The 11,964-nt window shown below is 40.9% G+C and overlaps 1 non-coding gene across 1 annotated transcript; it reads right to left on the bottom strand.

The window, feature by feature from the left end:
• Positions 1 to 316: 316 nt before the first annotated feature.
• TRNAG-UCC (transfer RNA glycine (anticodon UCC)) lies at positions 317 to 388 on the bottom strand. Its single transcript has one exon. It is a non-coding gene; the product is annotated as a tRNA-Gly (tRNA).
• Positions 389 to 11,964: the final 11,576 nt, after the last annotated feature.

The following is an 11,964-nucleotide window of genomic DNA, read 5'->3' as shown; positions in this document are numbered from 1 at the left end:
ACAACCTTCAGGTAAGTCAAATAGAAAAATGAACTAGTCTTAGAATGACCAAGTCTGTCCTAGGACAGAAACAGAAAGACGGAGGGTGAGAGGGTGTTACTTATTCTGTCTAAGTAGGGATAAAGGAGGAGCTAGCATGTTGTGCTGCCATGGATATGGCCAGGAAATAATTATTAGAAACTAAAGCAGAAAAGTGAAAGTTCTACTTTGCTGTGTGTTCAAAGATTTCCAGTAAAGAAAAATACAAACCCCAAACACTGTTAATTAAAGATGCATTTGTATTTACACATATATTTAAAAATGTAAAATATTATGCTGCGATGGCCGGGAATCGAACCCGGGTCAACTGCTTGGAAGGCAGCTATGCTCACCACTATACCACCATCGCTGATATAAGAATGCATAGTTCCCAGAAAAATCCAGTGTACTCCAAAATTCTGTGTCACGTGTATGAGCTGTGAAGCTCCTCTAAATATAGCCATAAAAAAAATTGTAAATTTGCCAATCTTGCAAGTAAATGCAATGTATGTAAAACTTACAGAATATCTGCTTGGTACGTCATGCCGTTTCTGCTCTGTGTGTGTGTCAGTTATTCCCCCCAGGCCATCAATCACAGATTATCTGCTGTACTGTTTTACTTGCAGACTACATACAATCTTTAACTCTTGCACTGTTTCAGAGTTCTGTAGGAACATGGGGGGGGGGGCTTTATACATGCCATCTAACTGATAAGGCCACATAGATTTATGAAAATTATCTATTCTATAATTATCTCGTAAATATATCTATTTAACTCCTCCAAGACCAGGGTTAGGCAAATGGAAGCTCTGGCTAGAACATTATGTATATAGGCATCAAGATTTGTTATATATGTGCCAGGTCCAGACTTTTCTCTGAAAAGCCAGTGTTTACATTGAAAAGTCTGCTAGGACAGGATCTAGACACCAAAACCACTACATTAAGCTGTATTGGTTCTGATGACTAAAGTGTCCATTTAAGAATTGTATTTTTGTTGTTGAAAATTAAGGTTTGTTTAAAAACTTTTTTAGCTGGCTCCTAGATTCCCAGCAAATTTGTCAAGCCCTGCATTATATATACACACACACGCCTTCTCTATTTATATTATACACAAACAGTTGGAAACATAAAGGTTCTATGTAGACAATGGTGGTGCAAGTTGGTTGTGGTGCCCTGAAACCGATGTACAGGTAGACTGTCAATAAAAGAGGGCTCACCAAGGTAAAGAGTAGATAAATAAATATAATTGGAATATATAAATTAAATAAGGGGTAGAGGTGGGTGGGGATAAAATGAGACGGAACAGCCCAGGTAAGAGGGGGGCTAGGGTTTATATAGGCCAGTCTCCTCCCATAAAAACAGGCCCGAAGTCTTAAAACTTGTAGAGGGAAACATAAAGGCTGTATGTAGACAATGGTGGTGCAAGTCGGTTGTGGTGTGCTGAAACCGACGTATGGGTAATTAAAAGAGGGCAAAAAGGTTGCAAAGATTGCCTGTGATTAGGACAGGAGGTGAGTATGTGGTGCCAAATACCTGTGAGATCGAGTTTTATGGTATTGAGAGACAATTTTAGATAAAGGTGGCAAAGGAGACCATGGTCTCAATGGAGTAATTCACACTGATATGAAATTCGTTAACAAATCTAGAAATACTGCCCTATCATTTTCTTGGTGTTAACTGAAAGAGTGGCTTGTAACAAGGAACGGGCATGTACGAGTAAATTGGTCAGTGTATGATTAGCTCCCGAAACTAAAAGGTTCTGGATGGACACCTGCTGGCAGAAGGATAAAGCCGAAAAATGTCCTGTTGATGACAACAGGACAGAGTGTCAACAGCATAATTATTATGACCTGGAATGTGCTCAAAGGCCAGAAAAAAACTGAAACATGGCGGCAAGCCATGTCAATTTCCGGACCAAACGCATGATGGTTCAAGCGGAGGAGCGATCTTTTTTGACAATATTGCATGCGCCTTGTTGTCTGAATAGCATTTGACCGGTCTACCAGCCAATAGGTTACCCCAAGTGTAAGCTGCCGCCACAATAGGCTAAATTTCAAATAGGGCGGTCGTGTCTTTAAAGGAAGGCAGATCAATAGCCTCTTTAGGCCACTCATCCCTGAACCATTGGTCACCAAAAATGGCAGCAAAACCGGAATGGGCAGCTGCGTCTGTCCAAAAAACTGGGGACTGGTCTGAAAGAGGGGGGATGAACATTGAAATACCATTCCAATTGGTGAGGAACTGATACCACATTATTAAGTCGGATCTGGTTGGGGGATTAAGGATGACAGTAACTGTCCTCCAGGCAAACCAGGAAGGAGGCAAAGAAGCCTTGAGATGAACAATCTACCTAGTGGGATGATCTGCATAGCAAATTTGAGAGGTCCCACTAACGACTGGAGATCTCTATGGATACACAAACCAAGCAAAGGAACCTGTCCAAGTCTTCCCAGATGCGTTGTAGCTTCTCATCCGGGAAACTTGCTGAATAGCACTGTATCCTGAGTTATACCCAAAAACATCAGCTCGGTCATGGGGCCTAAAGTCTTCTCAGGGAAAAGAGCGATATCCAGAGTGGAGCTGAGAATGCTTTTGGGTGTGTAAGAACCTACTTCCACCAACAAAAAGTCATCCAGGTAGTGTATCACCTTGGGACATCTGACGATATCAAGGCACAGCCAACACAAAGTTTTTAGCAAAGAAAAAAAATCTAACAATTTAGGGCTGCTCCTAGACCCAAACTTGAGTCTAGTTGCAGAAATAATAATTATCCCTCCACTTGACACCATGGCTTTACCTAGGGATGGGTGAATCTGTGAATTGCTCGCATTCAAAATTGCCTGGATGCTTTGTCCAGGGTAGCATAGTGGAGAGAAACAGTGAGTTGATGCTCGGGTGAGAGAGGAATGAGGAGCAGAGAGATCGATAGTCACATTTTTGGGGGGGGACATTTGTTGGTGGCCATACCTATGGAATTCGTGCACCATATGGAAAAGAAAGAGTAAGGAAAGGGGCCTAACATGAAACCCTGTAGGATATCTTTCTGCAGTACATTGTCAACAGTAAGAGGGTTGTTTGAAGCAGACATAAGATTTGGACATTCCAGTGTGCCTACAGGGAGTGAGAAAATCCAACAAGTGAGTAGAAGAGTGCGATCGTTGGTAGAAGGAAAGCATGTCAATGTCTATTTCGGTTAGTCATTTCTTGGGGAGTAATTTAGCAGGGCACATGAACTTGGCATGTGCCCTGAAGTGGAGCGAGCAGATGTGTAACAACCTGCAGATGCTGAAACTGCAAGTACCTGCATTAAAGTTGTTACACACCTGCACCTACTGAGAAAGACAGTGGGCCTCCCCAGTTTGTCTTTCAAGCTGCACTCTTGACCACTACACTGCTATACTAGGCCAGAGCTGCTGCTGCTTTGGCAGACACCGACATATGGTAATGTGAACGAATTTACCTTGATTCCAAGGTTCAAGTTTATAGGTGTCATATTAGATAGCCTATATTAAAATTGGCTAACTCGGACTCAGGAAATGCTTAAAACGACACTTAAAGGACCACTATAGGCACCCAGACCACTTCAGCTTAATGAAGTGGTCTGGGTGCCAGGTCCCTCTAGGGTTAATCCTGCCTGCTGTAAACATAGGAATTGTATCCTTTCCTTTATATTGGCACCTCTTGCAACGTTCTGCGCCATTATTCCCTGTCAACTCTTATCGCCTTCTCATTTGACCACTGCATAAAGCGGAACTCCACAGCCCCAGAGACCAGCACAGGACTCCAGATCCACTCTCCTGGACTCTACACACACAGAGATCTATCCAAGCCATTACTTATATTTATTTACTTTTTGTATTGTGGCACAGCCCCATCCTTTTGTTGCCCGTCTGTACTGCCACCCAGTGAGCTTGTGCCGGACCTGGATAATTGGAATGAGAAGCACGCAATCTGTATAGTTCCGCTTTCTAGCCGTGGCCAGGAAGGATATACCTCAATAACGCAGTTCTGCCACTAATTTTGGAATTGTCCAAGACCTCAGGGATCCTGGAGTAGCAGGGTTAAGCAACTCAACTGGGGTACCGAGTCTGGCAGGGGTGCAGGGAAGAGACAGATCCTCTTTGTGAACTGATTCTTAGGACATCCTAAAATGGAAAAATATAATGAGTTACAATGATCAAATAAGAGCCCACACAACATGACCAGAACTGGCTTGCCTTCTAGTGCCTGTGTGGCAAAAAAATTAGCTACTCCATAGCAGATGAGGCGCTGCTAGTTGCCAAAGCGGCAATGAGAGGCTCTAATTATGAGTTGGGTCGAGGGCCTATAGCCACTAAATGATGTGGTGTGGTAATGGCCACTCGGTGACAATAAAAGATTAAAAATGTGTGCTCGTGACATGTGAGGCCCTAACTATAACCCTAGAGAAGGGTGAACAAGGCTATACCTATGACTTGGGATGTTTGGATGTGAAACCTCAGTGTTGAGGCAGGAAGTTGGCCTTATAGACAAAATAGTCCCTAGGTGTAACAGACTTGGATGAACAGATACCTAAAGAAGCAAATTAACTAGAGAACACAAATGACTAAGAGGGAGAGTGAAAATAAAAATCACCACGTACCTTTAGACAATAGTGGCTAAGAGTATCTTGCTAGAAGAGGGAAGATCCTGGATGCCACCTAAGAGTAAAATCATGCTTAACAACTGCATATAACCAGAAAGTAAAAATACCAGGTGTATAAAGTAAGTTCCTATAGTGTACCTGTAGTGCCAATAGTCAACCAAATCACCATATTATCTTATTCGCTCGAGTATGGCAATAGAACCTCTAAACAGAAGTAACAGATAACATTAGAGAAATGGTAAGGAAAGCAAAATTGCATATATAATACTTTCTATGAAAGGATGAAACAACGAATGTATGAATAACATGAACCCGTCGTGGGTCGAACATAATGAGACAAGCCCCATGTCAATCTAAGAGGAATTGACGTATAAACGACAATAGCCCTTTTTTTGGTCTATGGTGGAATGGCGTTCTGACACACCCTCTCCATTTACATTGTACACACAGTGCCATCCTCTCTATTTACATTATACACACACAGTGCCATCCTCTCTATTTACATTATACACACACAGTGCCATCCTCTCTATTTACATTATACACACACAGTGCCATCCTCTCTATTTACATTATACACACAGTGCCATCCTCTCTATTTACATTATACACACACAGTGCCATCCTCTCTATTTACATTATACACACACAGTGCCATCCTCTCTATTTACATTATACACACACAGTGCCATCCCCTCTATTTACATTATACACACACAGTGCCATCCTCTCTATTTACATTATACACACACAGTGCCATCCTCTCTATTTACATTATACACACACAGTGCCATCCCCTCTATTTACATTATACACACACAGTGCCATCCTCTCTATTTACATTATACACACAGAGTGCCATCCTCTCTATTTACATTATACACACAGTGCCATCCCCTCTATTTACATTATACACACACAGTGCCATCCTCTCTATTTACATTATACACACACAGTGCCATCCTCTCTATTTATATTATACACACACAGTGCCATCCTCTCTATTTACATTATACACACACAGTGCCATCCCCTCTATTTACATTATACACACACAGTGCCATCCTCTCTATTTATATTATACACACACAGTGCCATCCTCTCTATTTACATTATACACACACAGTGCCATCCTCTCTATTTACATTATACACACACAGTGCCATCCTCTCTATTTACATTATACACACACAGTGTCACCCTCTCTATTTATATTATACACACACAGTGTCACCCTCTCTATTTATATTATACACACACAGTGCCATCCTCTCTATTTACATTATACACACACAGTGCCATCCTCTCTATTTATATTATACACACACAGTGCCATCCTCTCTATTTACATTATACACACACAGTGCCATCCTCTCTATTTACATTATACACACACAGTGCCATCCCCTCTACTTACATTATACACACACAGAGCCATCCTCTCTATTTATATTATACACACAGTGCCATCCTCTCTATTTACATTATACACACACAGTGCCATCCTCTCTATTTACATTATACACACACAGTGCCATCCTCTCTATTTACATTATACACACACAGTGTCACCCTCTCTATTTATATTATACACACACAGTGCCATCATCTCTATTTACATTATACACACACAGTGCCATCCTCTCTATTTAGATTATACACACACAGTGCCATCCTCTCTATTTACATTATACACACAGTGCCATCCTCTCTATTTACATTATACACACACAGTGCCATCCTCTCTATTTATATTATACAAACAGTGCCATCATCTCTATTTACATTATACACACACAGTGCCATCATCTCTATTTACATTATATACACACAGTGCCATCCTCTCTATTTACATTATACACACACAGTGCCATCCTCTCTATTTATATTATACACACACAGTGCCATCATCTCTATTTACATTATACACACACAGTGCCATCCTCTCTATTTATATTATACACACACAGTGCCACTCTCTCTATTTACATTATACACACACAGTGCCACTCTCTCTATTTACATTATATACACACAGTGCCACCCTCTCTATTTACATTATACACACACAGTGCCACTCTCTCTATTTACATTATATACACGCAGTGCCATCCTCTCCATTTACATTGTACACACAGTGCCACCCTCTCTATTTACATTATACACACACAGTGCCACCCTCTCTATTTACATTATAAACACACAGTGCCATCCTCTCCATTTACATTGTACACACAGTGCCACCCTCTCTATTTACATTATACACACACAGTGCCACCCTCTCTATTTACATTATACACACACAGTGCCATCCTCTCTATTTATATTATACACACAGTGCCAATCTCTCTATTTACATTATACACACACAGTGCCATCCTCTCTATTTACATTATACACACACAGTGCCACTCTCTCTATTTACATTATACACACACAGTGCCATCCTCTCTATTTACATTATACACACACAGTGCCATCCTCTCTATTTATATTATACACACACAGTGCCATCCTCTCTATTTACATTATACACACACAGTGCCACTCTCTCTATTTACATTATACACACACAGTGCCATCCTCTCTATTTACATTATACACACACAGTGCCACTCTCTCTATTTACATTATACACACACAGTGCCATCCTCTCTATTTATATTATACACACAGTGTCACCCTCTCTATTTATATTATACACACACAGTACCATCCTCTCTATTTACATTATACACACACAGTGCCATCCTCTCTGTTTAGTGTACACACACGGTGCCATCCTCCGTTTACATTCTACACACACACAGTGCCATCCTCCGTTTACATTATACACACACAGTGTCACCCTCTCTATTTACATTATACACACACAGTGCCACTCTCTCTATTTACATTATACACACACAGTGCCATCCTCTCTATTTACATTATACACACACAGTGCCATCCTCTCTATTTATATTATACACACAGTGTCACCCTCTCTATTTACATTATACACACACAGTGCCACACTCTCTATTTACATTATACACACACAGTGTCACCCTCTCTATTTATATTATACACACACAGTGCCACTCTCTCTATTTACATTATACACACACAGTGTCACCCTCTCTATTTACATTATACACACACAGTGTCACCCTCTCTATTTACATTATACACACACAGTGCCACTCTCTCTATTTAGATTAAACACACACAGTGCCACCCTCTCTATTTACATTATACACACACAGTGCCATCCTCTCTATTTATATTATACACACAGTGTCACCCTCTCTATTTACATTATACACACACAGTGCCACACTCTCTATTTACATTATACACACAGTGTCACCCTCTCTATTTACATTATATACACGCACAGTACCATCCTGCTTATTTACATTATACACACACAGTGCCATCCTCTCTATTTATATTATACACGCACAGCACCATCCTGTCTATTTACATTGTGCACACACAGTGCCATCCTCTCTATTTACATTATACACACACAGTGCCATCCTCTCTATTTATATTATACACACACAGTACCATCCTCTCTATTTATATTATACACACAGTGTCACCCTCTCTATTTATATTATACACACAGTGCCATCCTCTCTATTTATATTATACACACAGTGCCATCCTCTCTATTTACATTATACACACACAGTGCCATCCTCTCTATTTATATTATACACACAGTGTCACCCTCTCTATTTATATTATACACACAGTGCCATCCTCTCTATTTATATTATACACACACAGTACCATCCTCTCTATTTACATTATACACACACAGTGCCATCCTCTCTGTTTAGTGTACACACACGGTGCCATCCTCCGTTTACATTCTACACACACACAGTGCCATCCTCCGTTTACATTGTACACACACTGTCACCCTCTCTATTTACATTATATACACGCACAGTACCATCCTGTCTATTTACATTATACACACACAGTGCCATCCTCTCTATTTACATTATACACACACAGTGCCATCCTCTCTATTTATATTATACACACAGTGCCATCCTCTCTATTTATATTATATACACACAGTGTCACCCTCTCTATTTACATTATACACACACAGTGCCATCCTCTCTATTTACATTATACACACACAGTGCCACACTCTCTATTTACATTATACACAGTGTCACCCTCTCTATTTATATTATACACACACAGTGCCATCCTCTCTATTTACATTATACACACACAGTGCCACTCTCTCTATTTATATTATACACACAGTGCCACTCTCTCTATTTATATTATACACACACAGTGTCACCCTCTCTATTTACATTATATACACGCACAGTACCATCCTGCCTATTTACATTATACACACACAGTGCCATCCTCTCTATTTATATTATACACACAGTGCCATCCTCTCTATTTATATTATACACACACAGTGCCATCCTCTCTATTTATATTATACACACAGTGCCATCCTCTCTATATTATACACACACAGTGCCATCCTCTCTATTTATATTATACACACAGTGCCATCCTCTATATTTACATTATACACACACAGTGTCACCCTCTCTATTTACATTATACACACACAGTGTCACCCTCTCTATTTACATTATACACACACAGTGCCATCCTCTCTATTTACATTATACACACAGTGCCACCCTCTCTATTTACATTATACACACACAGTGCCATCCTCTCTATTTACATTATACACACAGTGCCATCCTCTATATTTACATTATACACACACAGTGTCACCCTCTCTATTTACATTATACACACAGTGCCACCCTCTCCATTTACATTATACACACACAGTGCCATCCTCTCTATTTATATTATACACACAGTGCCATCCTCTATATTTACATTATACACACACAGTGCCATCCTCTCTATTTACATTATACACACAGTGCCACCCTCTCTATTTACATTATACACACACAGTGCCATCCTCTCTATTTACATTATACACACAGTGCCACCCTCTCTATTTACATTATACACACACAGTGTCACCCTCTCTATTTACATTATACACACACAGTGCCACCCTCTGTATTTACATTATACACACACAGTGCCATCCTCTCTATTTACATTATACACACACAGTGCCACACTCTCTATTTATATTATACACACACAGTGCCATCCTCTCTATTTACATTATACACACACAGTGCCACTCTCTCTATTTCTATTATACACACAGTGCCATCCTCTCTATTTATATTATACACGCACAGCACCATCCTGTCTATTTACATTGTGCACACACAGTGCCATCCTCTCTACTTACATTATACACACACAGTGCCATCCTCTCTATTTATATTATACACACAGTGTCACCCTCTCTATTTATATTATACACACAGTGCCATCCTATCTATTTATATTATACACGCACAGCACCATCCTATTTACATTGTGCACACACAGTGCCATCCTCTCTATTTACATTATACACACACAGTGCCATCCCCTCTATTTACATTATACACACACAGCACCATCCTGTCTATTTACATTGTGCACACACAGTGCCATCCTCCGTTTACATTGTGCACGCACAGTACCATCCTGTCTATTTACATTATACACACACAGTGCCACACTCTCTATTTATATTATACACACAGTGTCACTCTCTCTATTTACATTATATACACACAGTGTCACCCTCTCTATTTACATTATATACACACAGTGTCACCCTCTCTATTTACATTATACACACACAGTGCCATCCTCTCTATTTATATTATACACGCACAGCACCATCCTGTCTATTTACATTGTGCACACACAGTGCCATCCTCCGTTTACATTGTACACGCACAGTACCATCCTGTCTATTTACATTATACACACACAGTGCCACCCTCTCTATTTATATTATACACACAGTGTCACCCTCTCTATTTACATTATACACACACAGTGCCACCCTCTCTATTTACATTCTCTCTCTCACACACACACACTCTGTCACATTCCTTCTCTGACACACACGGTCACATTCTCTCTCTCTCTGACACACTTGGTCACATTCTCTCTCTCTCTGACACACTCGGTCACATTCTCTCTCTCTCTGACACACTCGGTCACATTCTCTCTCTGACACACTCGGTCACATTCTCTCTCTCTCTGACACACTCGGTCACATTCTCTCTCTGACACACTCGGTCACATTCTCTCTCTCTGACACACTTGGTCACTGTCACATTCTCTCACACACAAAGACATATTCTCTCTGTCTCTCACACACTCACTCTGTCACATTCTCTCTCTGACACACACGGTCACATTCTCTCTCTCTCTGACACACTCGGTCACTGTCACATTCTCTCACACACAATGACATATTCTCTGTCTCTCACACACTCACTCTGTCACATTCTCTCTCTCTCTGTCTCTCACACACACTGTCACATTCTCTCTCTCTCTGACACACTTGGTCACTGTCACATTCTCTCACACACAATGACATATTCTCTCTCTGTCTCTCACACACTCACCTTGTCACATTCTCTCTCTCTGTCTCTCACACACTGTCACATTCTCTCTCTGACACACTCGGTCACATTCTCTCTCTCTCTGACACACTTGGTCACTGTCACATTCTCTCACACACAATGACATATTCTCTCTCTGTCTCTCACACACTCACCTTGTCACATTCTCTCTCTCTCACACACTGTCACATTCTCTCTCTGACACACTGTCACATTCTCTCTCTCTCTGACACACACTCTCTGCCACATTCTCTCTCTCTCTCTGTCTATCACACACGGTCACATTCTCTCTCTCTCTGACACACACGGTCACATTCTCTCACACACAATGACACATTCTCTCTCTGTCTCTCACACACTCACTCTGTCACGTTCTCTCTCTCTCTGACACACACACTGTCTCTCAGTCACATTCTCTCTCTATCTGTCTCACACACTCTCTGCCACATTCTCTCTCTCTGACACACACTCACATTCTCTCTCTCTGACACACACTCACATTCTCTCTCTATCTGTCTCACACACTCTCTGCCACATTCTCTCTCTATCTGTCTCACACACTCTCTGCCACATTCTCTCTCTATCTGTCTCACACACTCTCTGCCACATTCTCTCTCTATCTGTCTCACACACTCTCTGCCACATTCTCTCTCTATCTGTCTCACACACTCTCTGCCACATTCTCTCTCTATCTGTCTCACACACTCTCTGCCACATTCTCTCTCTCTGACACACACTCACATTCTCTCTCTATCTGTCTCACACACTCTGTCA

Source organism: Pelobates fuscus, chromosome 13 (assembly GCF_036172605.1).
Source record: "Pelobates fuscus isolate aPelFus1 chromosome 13, aPelFus1.pri, whole genome shotgun sequence".
NCBI classification, from domain to species: Eukaryota; Metazoa; Chordata; class Amphibia; order Anura; family Pelobatidae; genus Pelobates; species Pelobates fuscus.
The sequence above is the reverse complement of the archived record's forward strand: the minus strand, read 5'-3'. Positions and strand labels throughout refer to the sequence as shown.